Source organism: Somniosus microcephalus, chromosome 4, assembly GCF_052327205.1.
Source record: "Somniosus microcephalus isolate GS21.2 chromosome 4, FLI_Smic_1.0, whole genome shotgun sequence".
NCBI classification, from domain to species: domain Eukaryota; kingdom Metazoa; phylum Chordata; class Chondrichthyes; order Squaliformes; family Somniosidae; genus Somniosus; species Somniosus microcephalus.
In genome coordinates, this window is record NC_140990.1 from 24,395,681 (window position 1) to 24,422,828 (window position 27,148).

Here is a 27,148-nt window from a genome sequence, read left to right on the forward strand (position 1 = left end):
TGCTTAGTAAATACCTATGAACCAACTCCTGTCTTCAGTGTCTTTATCTACACACGGACACTACACCCCTCTCTCTGGTGGGAACTGGGGGTACAGTGGGTTAACAATTACCCTTCCCCCTCTCTCTGGTGGGGACTGGGGATACAGTGGGTTAACAATTGCCCTTTCCCCTCTCTCTAGTGGGGGAGTGGGTGTACAGTGGGTTAACAAATGCCCTTTCCCCTCTCTCTGGTGGGGGAATGGGAGGCACAGTGGGTTAACAATTGCCAGTCCCCTCTCTCTGGTGGGTGGGTGGGTACAGTGGGCTAACAATTACCCTTTCCCCTCTCTCTGGTGGGGGAGTGGGAGGTACAGTGGGTTAACAATTGCCCTTTCCCCTCTCTCTGGTGGAGGAGTGGGAGGCACAGTGAGTTAACAAATGCCCTTTCCCCTCTCTCTGGTGGAGGAGTGGGAGGCACAGTGGGTTAACAAATGCCCTTCCCCCTCTCTCTGGTGGAGGAGTGGGAGGCACAGTGAGTTAACAAATGCCCTTTCCCCTCTCTCTGGTGGAGGAGTGAGAGGTACAGTGGTTAACAATTGCCCTTTCCCCTCTCCCTGGTGGGGGAGTGGGGGTACAGTGGGTTAACAGTTGCCCTTTCCCCTCTCTCTGGTGGGGGAGTGGGTTTACAGTGGGTTAACAATTGCCCTTTCCCCTCTCTCTGGAGGTGGAGTGGGGGTACAGTGCGTTAACAAATGCCCTTTCCACTCTCTCTGGTGGGGGAATGGGAGGCACAGTGGGTTAACAATTGCCAGTCCCCTCTCTCTGGTGGGTGGGTGGGTACAGTGGGTTAACAATTGCCCTTTCCCCTCTCTCTGGTGGGGGAGTGGGGTTACAGTGGGTTAACAATTGCCCTTTCCCCTCTCTCTGGTGGCGGAGTGCGGGTACAGTGAGTTAACAATTGCCCTTTCCTCTCTCTCTGGTGGGGGAGTGGGAGGCACTGTGGGTTAACAATTGCCCTTTCCCCTCTCTCTGGTGGAGGAGTGGGAGGCACAGTGAGTTAACAAATGCCCTTTCCCCTCTCTCTGGTGGAGGAGTGAGAGGTACAGTGGTTAACAATTGCCCTTTCCCCTCTCTCTGGTGGGGGAGTGGGGGTACAGTGGGTTAACAGTTGCCCTTTCCCCTCTCTCTGGTGGGGGAGTGGGTTTACAGTGGGTTAACAATTGCCCTTTCCCCTCTCTCTGGAGGTGGAGTGGGGGTACAGTGCGTTAACAAATGCCCTTTCCACTCTCTCTGGTGGGGGAATGGGAGGTACAGTGGGTTAACAATTGCCCTTCCCCTCTCTCTGGTGGGGGAGTGTGAGGTACAGTGGGTTAACAATTGTCCTTTCCCATCTCTGTGGTGGGGGTGTGGGGGGTATAGTGATGTAACAATTACCCTTTCCCCTCTCTCTGGTGGGGAGTGGGTGTACAATGGGTTAACAATTGCTCTTTCCCCTCTCTCTGGTGGGGGTTACATTTCATGTTCGTGTGTGGCCTTATTTCAGATCCCAGAGGGTGCGATGCTGCAAAATAAAACTGGCCCCAATTCTGAAGGGATGGACAGCACGAGAAACAGGGACACCGACATCTAAATGTGCTGCATTTGTTTGTCTGAAATGGGAACTTTTTGATTCCCCCCAGCGGGACGAAAGTTGCTGAAGTGACTTTGAGGAATCCTGTCATGAAAGAACTTCACTCTGTCTCTAACCCGTGGTGTATCTGAGCTTGGAGCACTGGCTGTACACGCCTTGGGGCCGAGACCGGTCAATATCCTGCATCAGATATACAGCCTTCCCCTTGGCAAAAATAGGGAACAAAATTAATTGAGCGGCTGTGTGTGTAAATGACGATTGGAAGAAAAGGCCTTTAGTGGTTTTATTCAGGAACTGAAATGCAATCGAGAGATTCTTATTGACAGGAATTGATGGTGTCCATCTGAACCAGGGAAATGTTGACAAAACTGGGTTTACCGCTGGATTTATTAACCGTTCTGTTGATGATCTTCAAGGGGATCGCTTCATGTCCCACCACACAGGAGTAGGAAGCGCCGCTGGCCCACTCCTCCACTGCAATGGATAACAGGCTGTACGTGAAGAAGGAACTGCTGCCGTTCTCCGCCATCACCTCGGTGTTCTTGTATTTGCCGGAATTCACCGGCTTGTCATTGACGGTCCACTTGACGAAGATCTCTCGCGGGGAGAAACCTCTCACTAAGAAGGTGAGGGTGACGAACCTCTGAGCGGAGACCTCTTCTGCCGGGGGCAGGAGGACAGACACGGACGGTTCCCGCGGATCTTTAGCTGCAGAACAATCACAATAAAGGTCAATAAACTGGAGAAATCCAGAGACAGTGGAACCGGCGGTTAGACGTGAGAGGAATGTGCTTTGTGCTGAATTTTAAAGGTTTCCCTTTCCCCCTCTGTGTCTTGTCCGGCTTTCCAGCCCGGAGCAGAGGGGGATGCAATCCTTCTCTCTGGGGGCTTGAAGACTGGGACTGGAAAATTATATAGAAGTTACATCATAGAAACAGACCATTCGGCCCAACTGGTCAATGCCTCTGTTTATGCTCCACACGAGCCTCCTCCCACCTTACTTCATCTACCCCAAATAACAGATCATTCTATTCCCTTTTCCCTCATTGACTTATTCAGCTTCCCTTTAAATGCATCATCTCTGGTTCCAGAGGGTGTAGTTAGTGGGATTACCCATTGAATTATCAGAGCAGTCCATTGAAACACTGAATAGAACGAATTGGCCCGTGCACATGCACCTGAAATAGTCAGTGTCTCACGTATTGCTACAATCTCACCGCTCACCTTTTTCCTTGGGGATGGAATCTCTTATAGGAGTCGGCATATCCTGATGGCTCACCACGCAGGTGAACTCATCCCCTCTCAGCCAGGCTTGTGTCGAGATGTTTAAGTTGCTGATCACGTTGTTGGGAGACTCTCCAGGTTGGACGGCAATCTCTGATTTCAACGTCTCCTTTTCTCCGGTCCAGGACACGTTGACTCCATAAGGAGCATTAGACACGACGCAGGTTAAGGTCACCGTCACCTCCAGTAAGACCTGTTCCAGTGACGGTTGGGGAAGAGTGATTTCTGGATCGTTACATTGGACCTGATCTGTGAAGCAGAAATCAACGTCAAGGAAAGCTTCATCTTCAGAATCAGGACACCAGTAGTCCACCTTCACTCTCTCAGGGAGAATCAATCAAGTGCTTCTTGGCATCACCCCTGAACGGCTCAGTTCTAATTTTAAGGTCATGGTCCTTGTTCTGCACCAGAGGAAATAGTTTCTCTCTATCTCCCCTATCAATTCCATTTATCAACTTAAACACTTCAACTAGATCACCTCTTAATCTTCTATACTCAAAGGAATATAAGCCTATTCTGTGCAACCTCGCCTCATAATTTGACCACTTCAGCCCCAGTGTGATTCGGGTGAATTTGCATTGTACCCTCTAAAGCCAGTATATCCATCCTGATGTGTGGTGCCCAGAATTGAACGCAGTTCTCTAAATAGGGTAGATGCCATTTCTAGCAGTGGGTCCTGAGACAGTTACCAGTCAAGGGTTCCAGACACCTACTGCCGCTCCGAATATGATCAGCCAATCAGGATAAACCTGAGACCGAGGACACCTCATGTACTCTCTGACATCAGAGCAGAGGGAAACCTTCTTTGGCGAGGTTATGGAATTCTGAGCCATGAGGAATCCTGATTCAGAAGATCGTGGGTTCAAGTCCCACTCCAGATACTTAAACACAAAATGTGAGCTGACACTCCCAGTGCAGTACTGAGGGAGCGCTGCACTGTCGGACGTGCCGTCTTTCGAAGGAGACATTAAACCGAGGCCCCGTCTGCTCTCTCAGTTGGATGAAAACGATCCCATGGCAATATTTCGAGGAAGGGCAGGGGAGTTCTCCCAGGTGTCCTGGCCAATAATTATCCCTCAACAAACATCACCAAATAATAAGATTATCTGATCATTATCACATTGCTGTTTGTGGGACCTTAATGTCTGCAAATTGGCCGCCGCGATTTCTACATTACAACAGTGAGCACATTTCAGGAAGTACTTCCTTGGCGGAAAACACTTCGGGAAAGGCGCTATGTAAACTCATTTATTTCTTTTATTTGATATTGGAAGAGAACACAAACAGCATGATTGTAAATTTGAAAAAGAGCTTTCTCAGGCTAAACCTGAGACTAAGGACACCTCACTCACTGTCTGACATCACAGCTGAGGGAAACCTTTGTCGAAGTGCTGGAATCCTGAACCGTGAGGAATCCTGAGTCAGCACTGACATCGGAAGGAAACACAAACTGTGTGATTGGAAATTAGAAACAGTTCTGCGCTTTTTACTAATTCTAGTAAAAGTCCTGACTGAGATCAGCGCTCAGAATTTTTTGGGACTTCACGAGGGTATGTTGCTTACCCTGAGATCTGGAGATATTTCGGCTTTGGGTAACACCTTGATGAGAGACCCGGCAGGGATAGACCGAGCCGGTGAACCACTCCCCGGCGGGGAATGTCAGCCGACTGGTCGCCGAGAAGCTCCCGTTCACTTCAAAGACGGGAGAGGTGATGAAGCCCGAATCCATGAGTTGTCCATTCTTCAGCCAATTCACGGTCACTGACTTTGGACGGAAATCGATGATTGAACAAACGGCGGTTGCAGACCTGCTGATGATGGTTTCTTCACTGGAACTCAGGGTGAGGATCACAGTTGGATGATGTACCACAAGATCTGCAAGAACATACATTTTATTGGGATTACTTGTTGCAATCCAAACAATGAAGAACTGTAAAGTGGTTTTTTACATAGAATCTCCAACACAGAAACAGGCCATTCGGCCCAACTGGTCGGTGTTTATGATCCACATGAGCCTCCTCTCTCCCTACTTCATCTCCCCATCAACACAACCTTCTATTCCTTTCTCCCTCTTGTACTTATCTAGATTCCCCTGAAACGCATCTCTGCTATTCGCCTATGGTAGCGAGTTCCACATTCTACCCACTCTCTGGTAAATAAGTTTCTCCTGAATTCCCTATTGGATTTATTAGTGACTATCTTATATTTATGGCCCCTAGTATCGAGCTCCTCCTCAAGCAGAAATATTGTCTCTACATCTAACCTTTCAACCCACTTCATAATTCTAAAGACCTCTATTCGGTCATCCCGAGAGAAAAGATCCCAAGCCCGTTCAATCATTCTTGACAGTTACAATTTTTCAGTTCTGGTATCCCCTTGTAAATCTTTATTTGCTCTTCTCCAGTGCCTCTATCATTCTTGTAACATGGAAACCAGAACAGTACACAGTACACTAAGTGTGATTATGGAGACCAGACCTGTACACAGTACACTAAGTGTGATATGGAGACCAGAATTGTACTCAGTACACTAAGTGTGATATGGAGACCAGACCTGTACTCAGTACACTAAGTATGATATGGAGACCAGACGTGTACTCAGTACTCTAAGTCTGGTCTAACCAAAGGTTGTATAGATGTTGAACATAACTTCTCTGCTGTTCAGAGTTTCCCCCTGTATCTGACGTTCCAGTCCGACCCCCTTTGTCGAACCTGGCAGTAGATTGTGCTGCTCCCCACCTGTGACTCGGTGATGGTTAACTGGCTGCTCAGGGTGTAAGTTCCCTTCTTGTTGAACACTGACGGGTAGGTCTTCAATCCAGTGGTGATTGGCTCTTTATCTTTCCTCCAGGAAAGGCTGGTGGTTTCCGGAAAGTAGTCCATCGCCAAACAGCCGTACGTGATGGGGCCGCCGGTGTTGGGTTGTTCACAGGAGGAGAGCAGGGCGTAGAGGGTGGGAGGAGACTGTGTCGCTGGGAAAGAATGGCCCATTGAACAAGTTAGACTCCGTAATCCGTGCTTATAACATAACCAGATAACTCGAAATCTGACTACAGGATGAACGAATTCCATAATTTGCCGATCAATGCCTCGATCAGTATTTGAGTTTCTGTGAGTTGTGAGACCCGACGTGAAACGCCTTCATGTAACTCCAGTCTTGTACATAAGAAAAGTCAGGAGTCTGAAAGGGCATTCAGTCCATGAGGCCCCTTTATACCGTGTGAATGCCAGAATATTGTATCGTGGACTTCCTCCAGCCCTTCATCCCCTGTTATGGAACAATCCCCTCATTCCCCAAACACTTTCACATTAGATTCTTTCACGTTCTGTCCATGAGGCCCCGTTATACCGAGTGAATGCCGGAATATTGTATCGGGACCTCCTCCAGCTCTTGATCCGCTGTTATGGAACACTCCCCTCATTCCCCAAACACTTTCACATTAGATTCTTTCACATTCTGTCCATGAGGCCCCTTTATAACGAGTGAATGCCGGAATATTGTATCATGGACTTCCTCCAGCTCTTGATCTCCTGTTATGGAACACACCCCTCATTCCCCAAACACTTTCACATTAGATTGTTTAACATTCTGTCCATGAGGCCCCTTTATACCGAGTGAAGGCCGGAATATTGTGTCGGGACTTCCTCCAGTTCTTGATCCCCTGTTTTGGAACACACCCCTCATTCCCCAAACACTTTCACATTAGATTGTTTCACATTGTGTCCACTGCGCTCCTCCCTACATCCTTTTGCTGTCAGCCTCTTATTATCAGCACAGAATCAGGTCATTCTGTGATATCAAATTGTTGTCATCTCTCCATTGTAAGATGCTGCCTTAAAACCTACCTCTTTGACCAAGCTTTTTGTCAACTGTCAGAGTAACTACCCACCATACTAAAGAATAAAATGATGCCTCCTTATGTGGCTCGGTGTCAGATTGTATCTGCTGACACTCCTGTGAATCGTCTTGGGACGTTTTACTGCATTAAAGGCGCTATATTAAAGGCAAGTTGTTGTTTTCAGAGGATAGACTTGTTTGAATAGCGGTGGGGTTAATCACACAACCCCTACAGCTAGATCTATTAGTTGTATTACCTTTAAAACAAATCCCAGCATGTTTATAAAGCATGACCCAGAATTATAAAATGATACAACTTTACAGCACAGAAGGAGGCCATTGGGCCAATCACATCGCTGAAAGATCTCTCCACCAACCCCGTGCACCTTCCAATTCCCAATCTTCCTCCCAAATGTTCAATTTTATCGAGCTATTATGGAGTCTGCATGCAGCCCTCTTTCTGATAGGGCATCCCCTGTCCAACTGCCCCCTGTGTAGAAAAGTAGAATAATACCCTTTCCCTTCATTCTGTTGCTGCTGATTTTCAATCAGTGCAATTTACTCACCAACTCACCGATCCGGGGAAATATATTTCCCGAATCCCTTCATAAAACCCTTCATAATTCCAAAACCCTTTATCAGACCTCATCTAAATCTGCCTTGTTCCCATGACAATAAAGGACGTTTACAATAAATGGGTGAAGCCTCCTTTAAATGTGAACGGAATAATTCAGCTTACAGGTTTGAATAGGAAACTTTTGTACAGCCTGGTTGCTGAGATTCAAGCTTTAGAAACATAGAAGATAGGAGCAGGAGTAGGCCATTCGGCCCTTCGAGCCTGCTCCGCCATTCAACGAGATCATGGCTGATCATCCAAACCCTAGCACCCGGTCCCTACACCGACAGCCATCCCACCCAAGCCCTATCCCCGTAACCCCATGTATTTAATCCCCCCTAACACTAGGGGCCAATTTTTATCATGGCCAATCAACCTAACCCACACATCTTTGGACTGTGGGAGGAAACCAGAGCACCTGGAGAAAACCCACGCAAACACAGGGAGAATGTGCAAACTCCACACAGACAGTCACCCGAGGCGGGATTTGAACCCAGGTCCCTGGCGCTGTGAGGCAACAGTGCTCACCACTATGCCACTGGTTGAATTGGAATTGATTCGAGTCTCTTGCCTTCTCAGAATTGGAGGAAGAGCGATACATTGTCACTTGCCCTCTGTCCCATTCTACTGAATGGACGTCTCCTGACTTTCCACCTCCCACTCACTCATTTAAATAATCTGAATTAAATACGATTCCCAAAGCCGGTTATGTGGAACGATGCTCTTTAAATGCTCCATTTCAATTTCCAAATTACTTTCCAACCTCCCACCAGTGAGAACAGGCGCTGCTTTCTGGGTCGTTACAGTCACTTCTTGTTGCTGTTTGTACCGAACATAATCAAAACATCAGGACAGGTTTCTTCACTAAATATCTAATATTGGCAATCCTTAAACATTATAAATCGATTGGTTATCAGCGGGTTCTATGCAAGGAAGGATAAATGTAAGTAATGTGCTGTCTGCTGATTTGGGAAACTCTGGCTTCTGGTTTGTGCGGATAATGCAAACACCTGCGGCTTATTGGTCAGATACTGAAAGCTCGGTCTACAGTGTGAAGTAACAGAGAGGGTTGATGATGGTGCTGCAATAGACGTTGTACACAGAGACTTTCAAATGGCATTTGATAAAGTATCTCATAAAAGACTTATTCGGAAAATGGAAGCAGATGGGATTAAAGGGATGGAGGTAACTAGGGTATCTAACTGGCTCAGGGAGAGGAGGCAGGGAACGGATGTTTTTCTGCCTGGAGAAAAGTATACAGTAGGCTGCCCTTGGGTCGGTATTAGAACAATTGCTTTTCCATTTTTACATATAAATTACCTGGACCTGTGTATAGGGAGTATAGTTTCCAATTCGCAGATGATGCAAAACTTGGCAACGTGATAACTCGTAAGCAGGATAGCAGCGAACTTCAGGAGAACATAGACAGACTGGTGAAATGGGCAGACATGTGGCTGATGCAATTTAATGCAGGTAAGTGTTAAGTGATTCACTTTTGGAGGAATAACATGGAGAGACAGTATAATCGAGAGGGTGGTGCAAGAGCAGAGGGAACTTGGGGTGCATAGTCACAAATCTTTGAAGGTGGAAGGGCACGATGATCAGGCGGTTACGGAAGTGTGTTGGGATACTTGCCATTGTAAAGGGGGCTTTGAATACAAAAAACAAGGAAATCATGCTAAAACTTTACAAATCACTGGTTAGGCATCAGATGGAGTAGTGTATACAATTCTGACCACCACAATTTAGGGAAAATGACAAGGCCTTGAAGAGGGTACAGAGGAGATTGACCAGAATGAGACCAGGGATGAGAGACTTCCATTATGCGGGCAGATTGGAAAACCTGGGATTGGTCCTCAGAGCAGAGAAAGTTAAGGGGAGACCTAATAGAGATGTTCAAAATTGTGAGAGGTTTTGTCAGAGCATGTAGGGAGACATGGTTTCCTCTGCCGAGTAGGTCGGTAACCAAAGGTCACAGATTTAAAATAATTACCAAAAGAACGAGAGGGGAAATGAGGATAATTGTTTTTCAAACGGAGGGTTGTTAAGATCTGGAATGCACAATGTTGAGTCTGTGTGTTGATAGAGACACTGAAGACAGGAGTTGGTTTGATAGGTGCTTACTAAACAAAGACTGGAGGGGAACGAACGGATACAACACAATACTCAGGCTTATATAGCCGAGTGGTCATTACCGGCATTACAGTACACATGGGGCTCTTAAAGGCACATACACTACAATTCCTCCCCTTTTAGCTAACCAGTACATAATATTTTAAGTAATTATTAATTACATGTTACAAGAAAAATAATCTATACATTGCTGCAGTTAATTAATTATCAGTCAGTCTCTCTGGAGGCTTCCTGACTCAGTCCGGATAACGCCTCGGTGGTGTAGCAGTTTCTGGTGGTGTAGTAGGTTCTTTTGGCAAGGCTGATTCGGCTTGAATGCCAGTGTCGGGTTCATCGGGTTCCAGTATCACTGGATCGGAGGTAGATATGGGTATCTCTACTTCATCGTTAGGCATATAGAGTTGTGGTGTAGGTTGTCCCTTTTCTGATCACTCTATGATTTGGTCAGCATGGCGCCTTATTATGCTTTCTCCGATGTCCACGGTATACATCAGCGGTCCTAGTCGTGTGCAGATAGTTCCAGGCTGCCATTTCTCGGTACACTAGTCCCGGGCCAGAACTTGTTGACCTATCTGGAAGGTTCTAGTTGGCCTTTCATTCATGCCTTGAAATTGCCGGTTCTCCACGTCCCTTCTGATGTTGGGCTTGATCAAATCCAGCCGGCATCTTAGGCTTCTATTGAAGAACATCATGGCGGGAGTTTGGTTTGTAACCATATGTGTTGCATTCCTGTATGCGAACAAGAAGTTATCCACCTTGTGCTGAAGTTTTATGTCTTCATTACCCATGGCCTTTATGGCCTTCTTGAAGGTCTGGACAAACCTTTCAGCCAATCCATTGGTGGCGGGATGGTATGGGGCGGATGTGTACTGCTTAACCCCATTGTTTTTTAAGAACTTCCTGAATTCTTCGGACACAAATTGCAGTCCATTATCAGAACAGATCTGTTCCGGCAGCCCATTCCTGGCAAATATGGTCCTTAATACTGTGATGGTTTTTGTCGTGGTGGTGGAGGACATCTTTATTACCTCCGGCCACTTGGAGTGTGCATCAACCGCGATTAAGAACATTGAGCCCATAAATGGACCAGCAAAGTCGATGTGTACCCTTTGCCAGGGAGATGAGGGCCACTCCCATGGGTGTAGAAGGGCTTGGGGTGGGGCGTTTTGGACCTTCTGGCATCCTAGGCAGCTCTTGGTCATTTCTGCGATGTCTCCATCGATACCTGGCCACCATACAAACGCTCTGGCTAGGTTCTTCATTTTCACTCCACCCAGATGCCCCTCGTGAAGCTCCTTTAGCACTTTATCGTGGAGTTTGGGTGGAATCACCACTCTGGATCCACACATCAAGGTTCCTCGGCACACTGACAGCTTTTCTCTTCTTTGCGAGAATGCTGGCAACAGTGGTTCGCCATGTGCTGGCCATCCCTTCACCGTTAAGTCGTAGACTCGTGAGAGAGTTGGGTCATTTCTCGTTTCCTTTTCAATGGCAGAATTTGTTACTGGTAGACATTCCACTGTGGTTGAGTGGAACATCTCCACTGGGTCTACTGTAGGCACCTCTTCTACCGCTGGCAACGGTAGGCGCGATAAACCGTCAGCATTCCCAAGCTGTTTTGATCCTTTGTATTCGATGTTGTATTGGTGTGCCCCTAGAAAAAGGGACAACCTCTGTAGCCTTTGCGCTGTCATAATGGGAACACCCTTTTTAGGGTTGAATATGGAGATGAGGGGTTGCTGGTCAGTCAACAAGGCAAATTTTTGTCCGTGTAGGTAATGGTTGAATTTCTTCACTCCCCATACCAGGCTGAGTGCTTCCCTGTCGATTTGGGCATAGCTACGCTCAGCTGAGTTCATTGAGCATGACGCAAAAGCTATCGGCTGTTCCGAGCCATCAGGGAATTTATGTGATAATACTGCTCCTATGCCATAAGGGGATGCATCGCACGCCAGTCTGATTGGCAGTGATGGGTTGTAATGAGCCAAAACTTCTTTGGACGTGATTAAGCCTTTGCATTTATGGAAGGCACGTTTACAGTCTTCGCTCCATTTCCAAATTACTCCTGTTTGTAGCAGTTCATTAAGAGGGTGTAGAAGAGTTGATAAGTTCAGTAAAAATTTATGATAGTAATTTATTAATCCCAGGAACGACCTTAATTGTGAAACATTTTCAGCTGTTGGGGCTTTAATGACCGCTTCAATTTTTTCAGGTGACTTATGCAACCCTTCCTTATTAATTATGTGGCCACTATATGATATTTGATTTTGGAAAAATTCGCACTTGGGGCGATTTGCTCGTAGGCCCCGTTCTCTCAGCCTAGTGAGCACCTGCTCCAAATTGGCAAGGTGCTCGTTGTCGTTTTCTCCTGTTACAAGGATGTCATCTAGCTAGCATTGAGTCCCCGGAATCCCTTGGAGGACTTGCTCCAAAACTCTTTGCCAGATAGCTGGAGCGGATGCTACTCCGAAAACCAGTCGATTGTACTGGTACAGACCTTTGTGTATATTTATCGTGAGATATTTTTTAGAGGCCTTTTCAACCTCCATCTGTAGATATGCCTGTGCCAAGTCAATTTTGGTGAAACGTTTCCCTCCGGATAGTGAGGCAAAAATATCTTCTATCCTCGGAAGAGGATACTGTACCGTGTGAAGGACCGGGTTTACAGTCACCTTGAAGTCTCCACAGATGCAAATTGTTCTCTGTTCTTCAGATTTATCATTCTTCAATGCTTTCTTCATGACTGGGACGATGGGTGTTGCCCACTCGCTCCAATCTATTTTAGATAATACGCCTGCCTTTTCCAAATTCTCCAGCTCTGCCTCGACTGCTGGACGAATTGCGCATGGCACCAGTCTTGCCTTAAAAAACTTCGGAATTGCTGCATCTTCCACTTTTATTGAGGTGGTGATGCCTTTCAAGGTTCCTAGTTTCTCTTGAAACACTTCCTTGGCATTGGCCAAGATGTCTTTTAATCGTTCAGGTATGACGTCATCATCATTTTTTTTCCTTACTGGTCACCGTCAGTGCCTGAATGGAGTGCCAGTCTAAACGTATTTTCCTGATCCATTCACGTCCCAACAGCAGTGGACCACCATCTTGTACAACGTATAAATACAACTTCTGTATTTCCTTGCCGTTGTATACAACAGGCACCCTTATTTTTCCGTTGGGGTATACTTTCTGCCCCGTATATGTTTTCAAGATAATGGATGTGTCTTTTAAAGGTATATGCGGAAATAGCCGCTCGTAATCCCGTCGATTTATGATGGTCAGAGCTGATCCTGTATCTAGCTCCATTTTAACTGGGGACCCTGCTATTGTGAGGGTAACCCAAATGGTCTGGTAATCTTTTTTGGCAATTACATTATGTAATTTGAGAGAGCTTAGTCTCTTGTTCCCGGAGTCGCTATTGCTCTTCTGGTCTTCGGAGCTACTGTCCGTCATCATTTGTACCTTTCTGTGCTTTTCCTTATTGATTTTTTTCCTGTTAGTGGATTTTTTGATTCCAGATCGGCATACACGTGTAATATGTCCCATCTTTCTGCATTGCCTGCATGCTTTGTCCTTGAACCAGCAGTCCCTCTGGTCATGGGTAGATCTGCCGCAGCGATAACATCTCCCAAAACCCCATGTCATTTCATGGGTGCCGAAGCCTTGTGGCTTTTGCTGTATCTCTGCAGCTCCTCTTGCACTGAAAGCCTTGTCCAGTGTCAAATCTTTCTCAGAAAGTAGCCTTTTTTGTGTTCCTACACTTAGGAGACCGCAGACGAATTTGTCTCGTAGAGAATCTGCCAGTCCTGCCTCGAATTGGCAGTGTAGGGTATCAACAATCTCCTCAAAATTCTTGTCCATCAGTTCGGCTGGAGTGATTAAGTTTCGTAACAGCTTGTATGTCTTTGCGCCCATTAGATTTAGAAGTACTGAAGCTTTTTTTTCATCTTCTATTCCATTTGCGGTGCAATATACCTCCACTCTTTCCACATATGTGGTCCAATCCTCTATCTCGTTATCAAAAGCATCAATATTGCCAGAATTAGGCATCTTAGAAAAGATATGGCGCTTCCCGTGCTTTTCTTTCTTTTCTGCAGAAAAGATATGGCGCTTCCTGCGCTTTCCCGTCGCTGCTGCCGATGACAACGCTGTTTCCCGCGGTTTCCGTTCTTTTTTATTTATTTATTTATTTACAGTTGGAGACTCGTTCCCACCGGACTCTCTCTCTAGGTCTGAACGCCGACCTGCTTGCAGCGCCGGCTGTCTCCCGAGTGCTCCCTCCCCGTCTGTTACTGCTTGCCTCTGCTTTCGCTGCTTGGCCCAGCTGTAGAGCCAGCCGCTGGAGCCCCAGCCTGATGCCCAGGAAGGATTACCGCAGTACCTGCCACCATCTTGGCCAGCTGGTGAAACAACAGCTTCTTTCACTTCTTGCTTCTTCTGGATGCCAGAGGAATCGATGTCCTTGAGGTGCTGCCGAATTGTAGGTAAGTCCGTTTCCACTTCGTTGCCACTGTTGTGTCTGTGTGTTGATAGAGACACTGAAGACAGGAGTTGGTTTGATAGGTGTTTAGTAAACAAAGTCTGGAGGGGAACTAACAGATACAACACAATACTCAGGCCTATATAGCCGAGTGGCCATTACCGGCATTACAGTACACATGGGGATCTTAAAGGCACATACACTGCACACAAGGCAGCTGTACATATAGTTGAAGAGGACACAGTGGAGGGTTACGAGGAAAAAGCTGGGACGTGATATTCCAGCTCTTTCAGAGCCAGCACAGGAAAGACGGGCCGAATGGCCCCTTCTGTCCTCTGAGTCTCTGTGATTCTACACGGTGCAGCGGAATTAGTTCTTCCTGATTTAATGGAAGGAAACGCTTCATAATGTTGAACACCTCTATCAGATCTATTTTATTGTGGGTTATAATGCAAGAGGATATTTCAAATAAAGGAACTGAGGAATTTGACTCAAATGATTCAATTGGATAGCGTCACAGAGTCTTCAAGCTTATTGTGAAAGACGACCCATCACAGGCTGACTGTTTCTCAGTGACTGTGAGCCTTGTGCTGTGACCCAGTCCAACAGCTGCACCTCACCCGAGTTTGTCCCTGTCGGTTACCTTTAAAAACAATTGAACGAAATAATGTTTTCAAATATAAGGTTCCCATGATGGTTACTTGGAGCGGGCCTCTGGACATTCTCCATTTAAATTGTCAAAATATCTTCCAACCTCCCATTAGATCAGAACAGGCGCTGCTTTCTGGAGCGTTACCGTCACTTCCTGAAACTGTTTGTTCTGAAAGTGAGCTCAGGATCAGGCCAATCTCATTCAATCATTATCTGATACTCCAAATGTTTAAAGTTTTTCAATGCATTAATAATTGGGCAGATTTTTTTGCAATACAGTTAAAATCAATGAAGTGTGGTTGTTTCATCGGAGCAATGGAAAGTTTTATTTTTTATATATCCGGCTTGAGAGCTCACACCTTATTAGTTGGATGGAGATTAAGAACCCTTGAACAACACAGGGCAAAGCACTCACAGGTCTGTTACAGTACAGATAATACACAGTAAAGCTCCCTCTGCACTGCCATGCTGTAAGGTCAGGTATAGCAAGGGATTGATTGCGAGCAAAGCCAAATCTGCACGACACTGGCAAACGTTCCCAGTAAAGTACTGCACTGTTTAAATAGAGTGTAAATTCTCCCTGCCCACTGCCCCCTAAAACACTACCAGGGCAGGTACAGCACGGGTTAGATACAGAGTAGAGCTCCCACTACACTGTCCCATCAATTTAAGGTGGTCATGGAAAAAGACAAAGACGGCCCGGAAATAAGGGTTCTAAATTGGGGGAAGGCCGATTTTAATATGATAAGGCAGGATCTGGCCAAATTGGACTGGGAGCAGCTACTTATAGGAAAATCCGCATCAAAACAGTGGGAGACTTTCAGAAGGGAAATAGAGAGAGTACAACGCCAACATGTTCCTGTAAAGGTCAAGGGTGGGACCAACAAGCAAAGGGAACCTTGGATGACAAGGGATATACAAAAATGCATTAGAAATAAAAGGGGGGCTTTTGGCAGTTACAAAAGACTAAAGACGGAAGAAGCCCTAGAGGAGTATAAAAAATGCAGGGGCATACTTAAAAAAGAAATTAGGAGGGCGAGGAGGGGACATGAAATAACACTGGCGAGCAAAATAAAGGAAAATCCTAAGATGTTTTATAAGTATATTAAGGGCAAGAGGATAACCAGGGAAAGGGTAGGGCCCATTAGGGACCAAAGTGGCAATCTGTGTGTAGAGCCAGATGATGTAGGCGGGGTTTTAAATGAATTTTTTGCATCTGTGTTCACTATGGAGAAAGACGATGCAGACATAGAAATCGGGCAAGGGGGCTGTGACATACTTGAACATATTAGCATCGAGAGGGAGGAGGTGCTAGCGGTTTTAGCAGGCCAAAAAGTGGATAAATCCACAGGCCCAGACGAGATGTATCCCAGGCTGCTGTGGGAGGCAAAGGAGGAGATTGCAGGGGCTCTGACACAAATTTTCAGAACCTCTCTGGCCACAGGGGATGTACCAGAGGACTGGAGAACAGCTAACGTAGTACCATTATTCAAGAAGGGTAGCAGGGATAAACCAGGGAATTACAGGCCAGTGAGCCTAACATCTGTGGTAGGGAAATTATTGGAAAAAATTCTGAGGGACAAAATTAGTCTCCACTTGGAGAGGCAAGGATTAATCGGGGATAGTCAGCATGGCTTTGTCAAGGGTAAATCATGTCTGACAAATCTGATTGAATTTTTCGAGGGGGTGACTAGGGGGGTGGATGAGGGAAATGCTGTGGATGTGGTTTACATGGACTTCAGTAAAGCTTTTGACAAAGTCCCGCATAGGAGACTGGTCAAGAAGGTAAGAGCCCATGGGATCCAGGGTGCCTTGGCGCGTTGGATCATAAACTGGCTGAGTGGCAGGAGGCAGAGGGTGATGGTCGAAGGTTGCTTTTGTGACTGGAAGCCTGTGTCCAGTGGGGTACCTCAGGGATCGGTGCTGGGTCCCTTGTTGTTTGTGATCTACATAAATGATTTGGATGAGAATGTAAAAGGTATGATCAGTAAGTTCGCAGATGACACGAAAATTGGTGGGGTGGTAAATTGTGAGGAGGAAAGCCTCAGGCTACAGGACGATATAAACGGGTTGGTCAGATGGGCGGAAAAGTGGCAAATGGAATTTAACCCTGAAAAGTGCGAGGTGATGCATTTTGGACGGACAAATAAGGCAAGGGAATACACAATGAGTGGTAGGACCCTAGGAAGTACAGAGGGTCAGAGGGACCTTGGTGTACATGTACATAGATCCCTGAAGGCAGCGGAACAGGTAGATAAGGTGGTTAAAAAGGCATATGGGATACTTGCCTTCATTAGCCGAGGCATAGAATATAAGAGCAGGGAGGTGATGATGGAGCTGTACAAAACGCTGGTGAGGCCACAGCTGGAGTACTGTGTGCAGTTCTGGTCGCCTCACTATAGGAAGGATGTGATTGCTTTGGAGAGGGTGCAGAGAAGATTCACCAGGATGTTACCTGGGATGGAGCGCCTCAGCTATGAAGAGAGGCTGGACAGGCTGGGGTTGTTTTCCTTGGAGCAAAGAAGGCTGAGGGGGGACCTGATTGAGGTGTACAAAGTGATGAGGGGCATAGATAGGGTAGACAAAGAGGAACTTTTCCCCTTAGTAGGGGGGTCAATAACAAGGGGGCATAGATTCAGGGTAAGGGGCAGGAGATTTAGAGGGGATTTGAGGAGGAACTTTTTCACCCAGAGGGTGGTTGGAATGTGGAACTCAATGCCTGAAAGGGTGGTAGAGGCAGGAACCCTCACAACATTCAAGAAGCATTTGGATGAGCACTTGAAATGCCATTGCATACAAGGCTATGGACCAAATGCTGGAAAATGGGATTAGACTGGACAGGGATGGATGGGCGGCGCAGACACGATGGGCCGAAGGGCCTCTTTCTGTGCTGTAAAACTCTATGACTCTATGAAACACTACCAGGGCAGGTACAGCACGGGTTAGATGCAGAGTAAAGCTCCCTCTACAATCTCCCATGAAAATCTCCCAGGGCAGGGAATGCACGGGTTAGGTACAGAGTAAAGCTCCCTCTACACTGTCCCATCAAACACTACCAGGGCAGGTACAGCACGGGTTAGATACAGAGTAAAGCTCCCTCTACACTGTCCCATCAAACACTCCCAGGGCAGGTACAGCACGGGTTAGGTACAGAGTATAGCTCCCTCTACACTGTCCCATCAAACACTTCCAGCGAAGGTACGGCACGTGTTAAAAACTGACTAAAGCTCCATCTACAGTCTGCGAGAAGTGTTTCTGAAATGCTCCTTCTGAATGTCACAAAATGGGTTACTGAGTCCATTTCTGAAACGCCTCCTCAAACGTAACGTCAAAATATCGCATTTCTCACAGATAAAAGTTTCTGAAATAAATGAGTCGAATTGCACTCCATGAAACACAAGAGAACAAACCAGCAGGTTTACAACCAGTCAGCACGACTCCTGATTCTTCACAGTTTGCAGGCGCACAGAAACAGACCAGACACAAACGGTGCAGCAATCGTGCTTTCGGCACATAGATCTGTTCAAACTATCACGTCAAGTCTGCGCGTTTTTTGAAATTAAACTGATATTAACTTGAAAAACTCTCGTCGACTTCCAACCATTCTCCCCTTCTGTTTACAATCTTACAAACCGAGTAAGATTTAGTTTCCCTGAAAACTAGTTTACTGAAATAATTCACATTACAGGGTAATTTACTGCATATAACAGGGACACCGTGACAGAGTAAGAATTTAACAAACCAGCAGATATTTACATTGAAGACCGATTACCCACTGGGTTAATGTAATTTCATTATTAAATATAACCTGGAAAATCATTGAGGCAAAACACGAAGATTCATTAAAATCTGCGGCGACGCCTTCTTGAGCTGAGCACAGCTGAGTAAGACATGTATTGTTTCTACATTAATTTTAGACACAATTAAAAATTCTCTCCACTCCTTGAGATTTTGCAGTAACTGTAATCATGTCCAGTATACAACGCAATTGTGGGAGGTCATTTATGTTTAATAAATTCGCACTGATATTAAACTTTAAGTTAATGCTGAAGTTAGATGATGTTACACTGGATTATTATAAAATAAGGTAAAATTAATTTTAATCCTGTTTCTGCCTGGTAACCTGTGAACTATTAGGGCTTCAATTAATTTAACATGGCATTTATGAATATTAAAATATTAAGAATCATATTAATAGATAAAGACATTCAGACTAATATATTATTTTTACTTAATTCAAATCACATTTGAATTAAAATGGTCACGGACTTCTAATATATTCCCGCTCTCTATCTACACACTTGTAAACTTTGCATGATTCTGAACTCACAAAACAAACTCCATCATTTTCAGAGTGGATTTCACATGATGGATTCAGGAGTGGACTATTTTATATAGTTCAAAGTCTGGCCGTGGTCACATCTCACTAACTACTGATGGACTGTAACACCGTGTGTTTACTAAAGCAGGGCTCTCAAGTTTAACCATTGTCCTACATCTAAACTATAAAAAACTATTTTCATGAATTAAAAGACCACCGGCCAGTTTGCAGTCCATAACAGAGCCTCCGCTGTTTAATAACGTGGACAATCTTTTTATATTTTACCCCCGTAATTCACACAATGCCCGTAAATTAATTATTAAATATATTCTGCTATTTATTAAAAATCAGTTCCAGAATGATCAATGTAAAACTGGCGGAGAATAAAATATTCAGACCATCTCCTACACTGAAATTTAATGAGCAAATGGAGGCGAGATTTTGTTGATCAATTTAACATTAATGAGAATTAACCATAACTCTCAGATGTAATCTGTTCACTGTCTATAAGTTTAACCCGTATACAGCACAGCTATGGGAGACAGGATGTTGTTGTTAAATTCAAAACTAATATTATTCTTTTGTAATTAAATTAATCTGCTTGAATGTCAATGTGTATCTCAAGCCTTACACAGTCTACACCTTCATTGATATTAAATGGAACTTTGTGAACAATTCTTTGACTGCCAGCGACTTCTCAGCCTATGATTTTACAAACTGTTTAAGATTAGTTTAGTGATAATTGTCTCGCTATCAAACAACAAATAATATTGAAGGAATTACATGGTTTCCACTGCACAGTAAGAATTTAATAACCCAGCAGATTTATTACATTTATGAACTGCTATTTACAACTCGCATTTAATGAATAATTAAATACAGTCTGTCATTTATCTGTGTGAAACAGGGAGATAACAATTAATTTCAAACCCTCATTAAAGTGAACACTGAGGTGGAAATCAGTCTGCTGTTATTAAAATAATTTCAGACCTCATCAGAAATTGTCTCCCGCCTCTAAAGATTTTCGCTTCCGTTAATTGTGACCAGTTTAGAGCAGAATTTTGGAAGCTGAATAATATGTAATACATTAATATTATTACTACAGCATATTGAGTGATATTGGGCAATATTACTGCATTATAATCGTTGGAGTTATATTAATTTAACACTCCTTCAGCATGTTAATTGTTAATTATATAATTCGTAATTACAGTAACATTTCACTTATTAAATGTGAGCACCGTAAACTATAGATTAATAGTTGAATCTGGAATTCACACTTAAAATAGAAAGATGCATTAATTATTTTTAAATGATTTTTGATTTCTAAAATCAACTTGTCTGCCGACAATCATCTTTCAAACAGTTTTAAACAGATCAGAAAACCTGCAGCAGTTCCATGTCACCGAGATTAAACATTGCACAAACTCCAAACAATTTCACAAACTTTAGTTATTCAAAGTAACCCAGGCACACACTCTCCTCAGCAGATAAACAGCAAATCACATCACTGAGGGGTTCAATCCCGCAACAGAACGTTTTGTGGAGAAGCAGCTTAATTTCAGCAGAATCAAACTTAACATTGCAAAAAATCTCAATACAGAATCCAGCGAACCCATCTATCACTGAACGAATTAATTATTGAAATAAACATAAATATAAAATAATTACAGCAGAATTGTGAGTAGACGGATCATATTTAATAAATTAATATTGATATATCACATTGTTGTAATATTGGGTGATATTACTATGTAATTTAATTTATAGTAATTTAAATCTGATTCAGGCAACACATTTGTTAATTATGTAGTTATAAATTACAGTAACATTTCATGCATTGAATATGACCGTTGGTGAACATTAGATTAATAGATGTCAATGTAAACATCACAAATAAAATACATTAATATAACTTAAGATTATTTTTGACCACTAGATCTTACTGTTTTCTGCCTACAATCTTATTTCAAACACATTTAGTCACATAATGTTTACATTTGATCAGAAAACCTGTAACCATTAGATGTCATTGACATTAAACATCGTAGAAACGCCAAACAGTTCAACAACCATTGGGTATTGAAAGTAACCCAGGTGCAAAGATTCATCAGCAGATAAACACCAAATCACATCAATCAGGGGCTCAATCCCTCAACAACATTTTATTTTTGGAGAAACTGTTTAATTCTATTATCCCTTTGCAGCAGAATTAAATGAAACAGTGCAAAAAATCTTACTACGGAATCCACATAACCCAAGTTTCAGTGAATGAATGAATTACTGAAATAAACAGAAATATAAAATAAAGACACAAATACAACAGTTACTGAAAGAGTGAATGTTTCTTACCTGCAGTCACCGTCAGCATAGTGCCTTGTGCCCAGTACTCCATAGTATACACTGTTGTCTCTCCTGCACAGTAATAGATGGCGGTGTCTTCGGTCATCAGGTTCTTCATGTCCAAAGTGAAGATGTTGTTTGAAATGTCTTTGGATGCAGTAAAAAGACTCTGGATCCCTGGGGCGTAGTTATTGGTTGATGAACTGAGGTAGTAAACCAACCACTCCAGCCCATGTCCGGGAACGTTTCAGACACAATGCATTCGATAGCTGCCAAGATTGACACCGCTTGTTTTACAGGTCAGCCTCAGAAAGCCTCCGGGACTCCCGGTCTCTGCCTTTGGCTGAGTCAACATGACGTCCGACTGGACACCTGTAAGAACAATGAAAAACCCCGAGGATTAATCCTGGTACAATGATTCCTCACTCTAACATTCCAGAGAGAGACTAACACTGAGACAGTAACAGTGAGAGACTTGGACAATTAAAACTACTCACCCGGTAAGAAAGCCAGCAACAGACAGAGAAATCTCCGACCGCATCCTCCTGGCAATGTGTGGGAAATGGTTCTGGCAAGAACTCACTGAGCAAACCCGCTCCCGGACTGTTGTATTGCGGTCCCAGTGACCGGCAGTTAAATGCCCGGTAAGAGGGGGCGAGGTAACAGGCGCCGCCTATTGATTCCCTGATAGAGGTGGCTTCTGGATGCATGTCACACCTTCCACATCACCAACAGAATGGACTCACATCTGGACTGCCAATGAAACCCCTTTATTTCCTCACTCCTTCACAGCGGATGTGAATCTCTGAGATTAAATTACATTATCAGGGTCTAAAAAGACTGCCAGTATGCGTTACTCCATCTCCTGCTATCCATCCCTTCACTCTGTACCAATAAAGTATCCCCTATATTATGGATTGCTTTAGGTCTATGTATCTGAAGGCGGGAGGTGGGTAATCTAATTCTATTTACAATGTGGATGGCTATAGCTACACGATTTGGGTCCGGAGATGACTAGAAAGCCCACAAATTATACAAGTGTCTCTCATTGCATTTCTCTAACGGCTCATGAGTCAGTGACCCTAAGAAAGTCCTTTGTAAAATTAGCTTTTAAATAAGTCCTCTTGCCTGATAATTAGGGAGTGAGTTGACCGAGAAACATGAGAATGTTGGTGCCCAGCCGCTTCAGATCAGCTTTTGGTAAAGCGAAGCTTGTGAATCAGAACTGAAAACTCGATCAGCAAATCCCGGCATTAAAATCCTTGCGGCAAACGTTAATAGGGAACCACTGTGTAACTCTCACTGGTATCAGGAACACAGTATATCAGGACATAGCGGTATGTTACAGAATATCACTAGAATAAAGGCTTCATCTCCCGCATAAACAGATCACAAACTGAGCATTTCTCTGCCCTTTGGTAGCCGGGTTCTGAGAGGGATGATAAACATAGAAACATAGAAGATAGGAGCACGAGTAGCCCATTCGGCCCTTCGAGCCTGCTCCGCCATTCAAAGAGATCATGGCTGATCATCCAAATTCAGTACCCTGTCCCTGCCTTCTCCCCATATCCCTTGATCCCTTTAGCCTTAAGAAATATATCCAACACTTTCTTGAATATATTTAATGAACTGGCCTCCACCGCACTCTGTGGCAAAGAATTCCACAGGTTCACCACTCTCTGGGTGAAGAAATTCCTCCTCATTTCAGTCCTAAATGGCCTACCCCTTATCCTTAGACGATGACCCCTGGTTCTGGACTCCATGACAATCGGGAACATCCTTCCAGCATCTAGTCTGTCCAGGCCTGACAGAATTTTATAGGTTTCGATGAGATCCCCTCTCAATCTTCTAAACTCCAGTGAGTATAAGCCCAATCGACACAATCTCTCTTCATACGTCATTCCTGCCATCCCAGGTATCAGCCTGGTGAATCTTCGCTGCACTCCTTCCATGGCAAGAACGTCCTTCCTCAGATAAGGCGACCAAAACTGCACAGAATACTCAAGGTGCGGTCTCAGCAAGGCCTTGTACAACTGTAGCAAGACATCCTTGTTCCTGTACTCGAACCCTCTTGCTACGAAGGCCAACATTCCATTTGCCTTCTTAACTGCCTGCGGCACCTGCATGCTTAGCTTCAGCGACTGGTGCACAAGAACACCCAGGTCTCTTTTCACTTCCCGGTCTCCCAATCTATTGCCATTCAAATAATAATCTGCCTTCCTGTTTTTGCTACCAAAGTGGATAACCTCACATTTATCCACATTATAGTGCATTTGCCATGTTTCTGCCCAATCACCTAACCTGTACAAATCGTACTGGAGTTTCATGACATCCTCCTCACAGCATACCCTCCCACCCAGCTTTGTGTCGTCTGCAAATTTGGAGATATTACATCCAATTCCCTCGTCCAGATCATTAATATATATTGTGAACAGCTGGGATCCTAGGACCAATCCTTATGGTACCCCACTAGTCACTGCCTGCCACTCGGAAAACGACCCGTTTATTCCAACTCTTTGCTTTCTGTCCGCCAACCAGTTCTCTATCCAAGTCAAGACCTTGCCCCTAATCCCATGTGCCTTAATTTTGCACGCTAATCTCTGGTGCGGGACCTTATCGAAAGCCTTCTGAAAGTCCAAATACACCACATCCACTGGTTCTCCCTTATCTATTTTACCAGTTACATCCTCAAAAAATTCCAGTAGATTAGTCAAGCATGATTTACCTTTTCTAAATCCATGTTGACTTTGTCCGATCCTGTCACTGCTTTCCAAGTGCTCTGCTATTACATCTTTTATAATGGACTCTAGCACTTTCCCCACTACCAATGTCAGGATTGCCGGTCTATAATTCCCTGCTTTTTCTCTGCCACCTTTTTTGAATAATGGAGAAGCAGCGGACCTGCGCGGGAGCAGCCCGAGGTGGCGGAGGATAAAAGGGAGCAACCCGAGGCAGCGAGGCCCAGAGCCCCGAGACCGGAGAAGCAGCGGACCTGCACGGGTGCAGCCCGAGGCGGTGGAGGATAAAAGGGAGCAACCCGAGGCAGCGAGGCCCAGAGCCCCGAGACCGGAGAAGCAGCGGACCTGCGCGGGAGTGGCCTGAGGCGGCGGAGGATAAAAGGGAGCAACCCGAGGCATACCAATTCAGGTTCCGGGAGAGAGGTAAAAAGTAATCCAAGTGTGACGCCAGCAGGAAGCAGGTAAGTGATTGGTTGGTGAGTATTTCTCTCTTTTCAATACAAGCTTGAATTCTGTGGTGTTAAATTTCTAGGGGCTCTGTGGTGTAGTGGGGACAGTTGGTAAATAAAGCGCCCTAGAGTATACCTGTAACTGGGGTACTGAATAAATGTTTTAATTAATCAAAGGAGTAAGTCATGGCAGGAGAGCTCAGCCCCGTGTTCTGCTCCTCTTGCTCCATGTGGGAAGTCAGGGACGCTGCCAGTATCCCTGACGACCATGTGTGCAAGAAATGCATCCAGCTGCAGCTACTTGTAGGCCGCATTGCAGCACTCAAGCTGCAGGTGGGTGAGTTTTGGAGCATGCACGATGCTGAGAGGGTCGTGGATAGCACGGTTAGCGAGTTGTTCACGCCGCAGGGTAGGGCTGCACAGGCACAAAGGAATTGGGTGACCATCAGGCGGAGCAACAGAGGCAGGCAGGAAGTGCAGGGGACCCCTGCGGTCATCCCCCTTTCAAACAGGTATACCAAGTTGAATACTGTTGAGGGGGATGGCTCACCAGGGGAAAGCAGCAGCAGCCAACTTCCTGGCACCAGGGACGCTTCTGCTGCTCAGAAAGGGAGGAAAAAGAGTGGGAGAGCAATAGTGGTTGGGGATTCTATCGTAAGGGGAACAGATAGGCATTTCTGTGGCCGCAAACGTGACTCCAGGATGGTTTGTTGCCTCCCTGGAGCCAGGGTCATGGATGTCACTGAGCGGCTACAGGGCATTCTTAAGGGGGAGGGGGAGCAGGCAGAGGTCGTGGTCCACATTGGGACCAACGACATAGGTAGGAAGGGGGATGAGGTCCTGCATCAAGAAGTTAGGGAGCTAGGTAGCAGATTAAAGAGCAGGACCTCAAAGGTTGTAATCTCTGGATTACTCCCAGTGCCACGTGCTAGTGAGGATAGGAATAGGAGGATAGAACAGATGAATGCGTGGCTAAAGAGTTGGTGCAGGAGGGGGGTTTTTAGTTTCCTGGATCACTGGGCCTACTTCTGGGAAAGGTGGGACTTGTACAAGTCGGACGGGTTGCACCTGAACCAGAGCAGGACAAATATCCTTGCGGGGAGGTTTGCTAGCACTGTTGGGGGGGGTTTAAACTAACTTGGCAGGGGGATGGGATACAGAGGGGAGCTGAAATAGGGTGTGATGTGCTGCCAATTATAGAGAAAAAAACAAGTCAGCTTGGTAGACAGGGCAAATATATAAGGGCAAGGCTGGATGGCATCTATTTTAATGCAAGGAGTCTTGCAAATAAGGTGGATGAACTGACGGTGTTGATAAACACATGGGAGTATGATATTGTTGCTATCACGGAGACATGGTTGAGGGAGGGGCAAGACTGGCAGCTCAATATTCCGGGGTACAGAATCTTCAGGCGAGACAGAGGGGGAGGTATAAGAGGAGGGGGTGTTGCAATATTAATTAAGGAGTCAATTACTGCAGTAAGGAGGGATGATATATTAGCAGGTTCCTCTAATGAGGCCATATGGGTGGAGCTTAAAAACAAAAAGGGGGCAAGCACTTTGCTGGGAGTGTACTATAGGCCTCCAAACAGTCAGGGGGAGATAAAGGAACAGATATGTAGGCAAATCTCGGAGAAATGTGCAAATAATAAGGTAATAATAATGGGGGATTTCAACCTCCCCAATATTAACTGGGATAGTCAGAGTGTGAAAGGCTCAGAGGGTGTAGAATTCTTAAAGTGCATCCAGGGGAGCTTTTTGAGCCAGCATGTAGAAAGTCCTACAAGAGAGGGGGCGGTACTGGACCTAATTCTAGGGAATGTGGCCGGCCAAGTGGAAGAAGTGCTAGTAGGTGAGCACTTTGGTGACAGTGACCATAATATGGTGAGATATAAGGTGGTTATGGAAAAGGACAGGGATGGGCTGGAGATAAAAGGTTCTAAATTGGGGGAAGGCCGATTTTAATCGGATAAGGCAGGATCTGGCCAAAATGGACTGGGATCAGCTACTTGTAGGAGAATCTGCATCGGAGCAATGGGAGGCTTTCAGAAGGGAGATTGAGATCATACAATGGCAACATGTTCCCGTAAAGGTCAAGGGTGGTTCCAAAAACCACAGGGAACCGTGGATGTCAGGGGATATACGAGAATGGATTAGGAAAAAAGGAGGGCTTTTGGCAGATACAAAAGGCTAAACACGGAGGAAGCCCTAGGGGAGTACAAAAAGTGCAGGGGGATACTTAAAAAAGAAATTAGGAGATCAAGGAGGGGCCATGAAATAACACTGGCGAGCAAAATAAAGGAAAATCCTAAGATGTTTTATAAGTATATTAAGAGTAAGAGGATAACTAGGGAAAAAATAGGGCCCATTAGGGACAAAAGTGGCAATCTGTGTGTGGAGCTGGAAGATGTAGGAGGGGTTCTAAATGAATTTTTTGCATCTGTTTTCACTATGGAGAAGGACGATGTAGACATATAAATAGGGCGGGGGGACTGTGATATGCTCGAACATATTAACATCGAGAGGGAGGAGGTATTGGCGGTTTTAGCAGGCCTAAAAATGGATAAATCCCCAGGCCCGGACAAAATCTATCCCAGGCTGCTGTGTGAGGCCAAGGAAGAGATTGTGGGGGCTCTAACACATATATTCAGAACCTCTCTGGCCACAGGGGATGTGCCAGAGGACTGGAGAAC

At 45.1% G+C, this 27,148-nt stretch overlaps 1 pseudogene across 1 annotated transcript; it reads right to left on the bottom strand.

Moving 5' to 3' along the window:
- Nucleotides 1–1,926: 1,926 nt before the first annotated feature.
- On the bottom strand, nt 1,927–21,546 carry LOC147118430 (Ig heavy chain C region, secreted form-like; annotated as a pseudogene). The gene is made up of 5 exons (XR_015077817.1): nt 21,279–21,546; nt 5,592–5,865; nt 4,458–4,798; nt 2,835–3,143; nt 1,927–2,318 (listed from the first exon to the last, which is right to left on the bottom strand). The product of XR_015077817.1 is annotated as an Ig heavy chain C region, secreted form-like (transcript).
- Nucleotides 21,547–27,148: the final 5,602 nt, after the last annotated feature.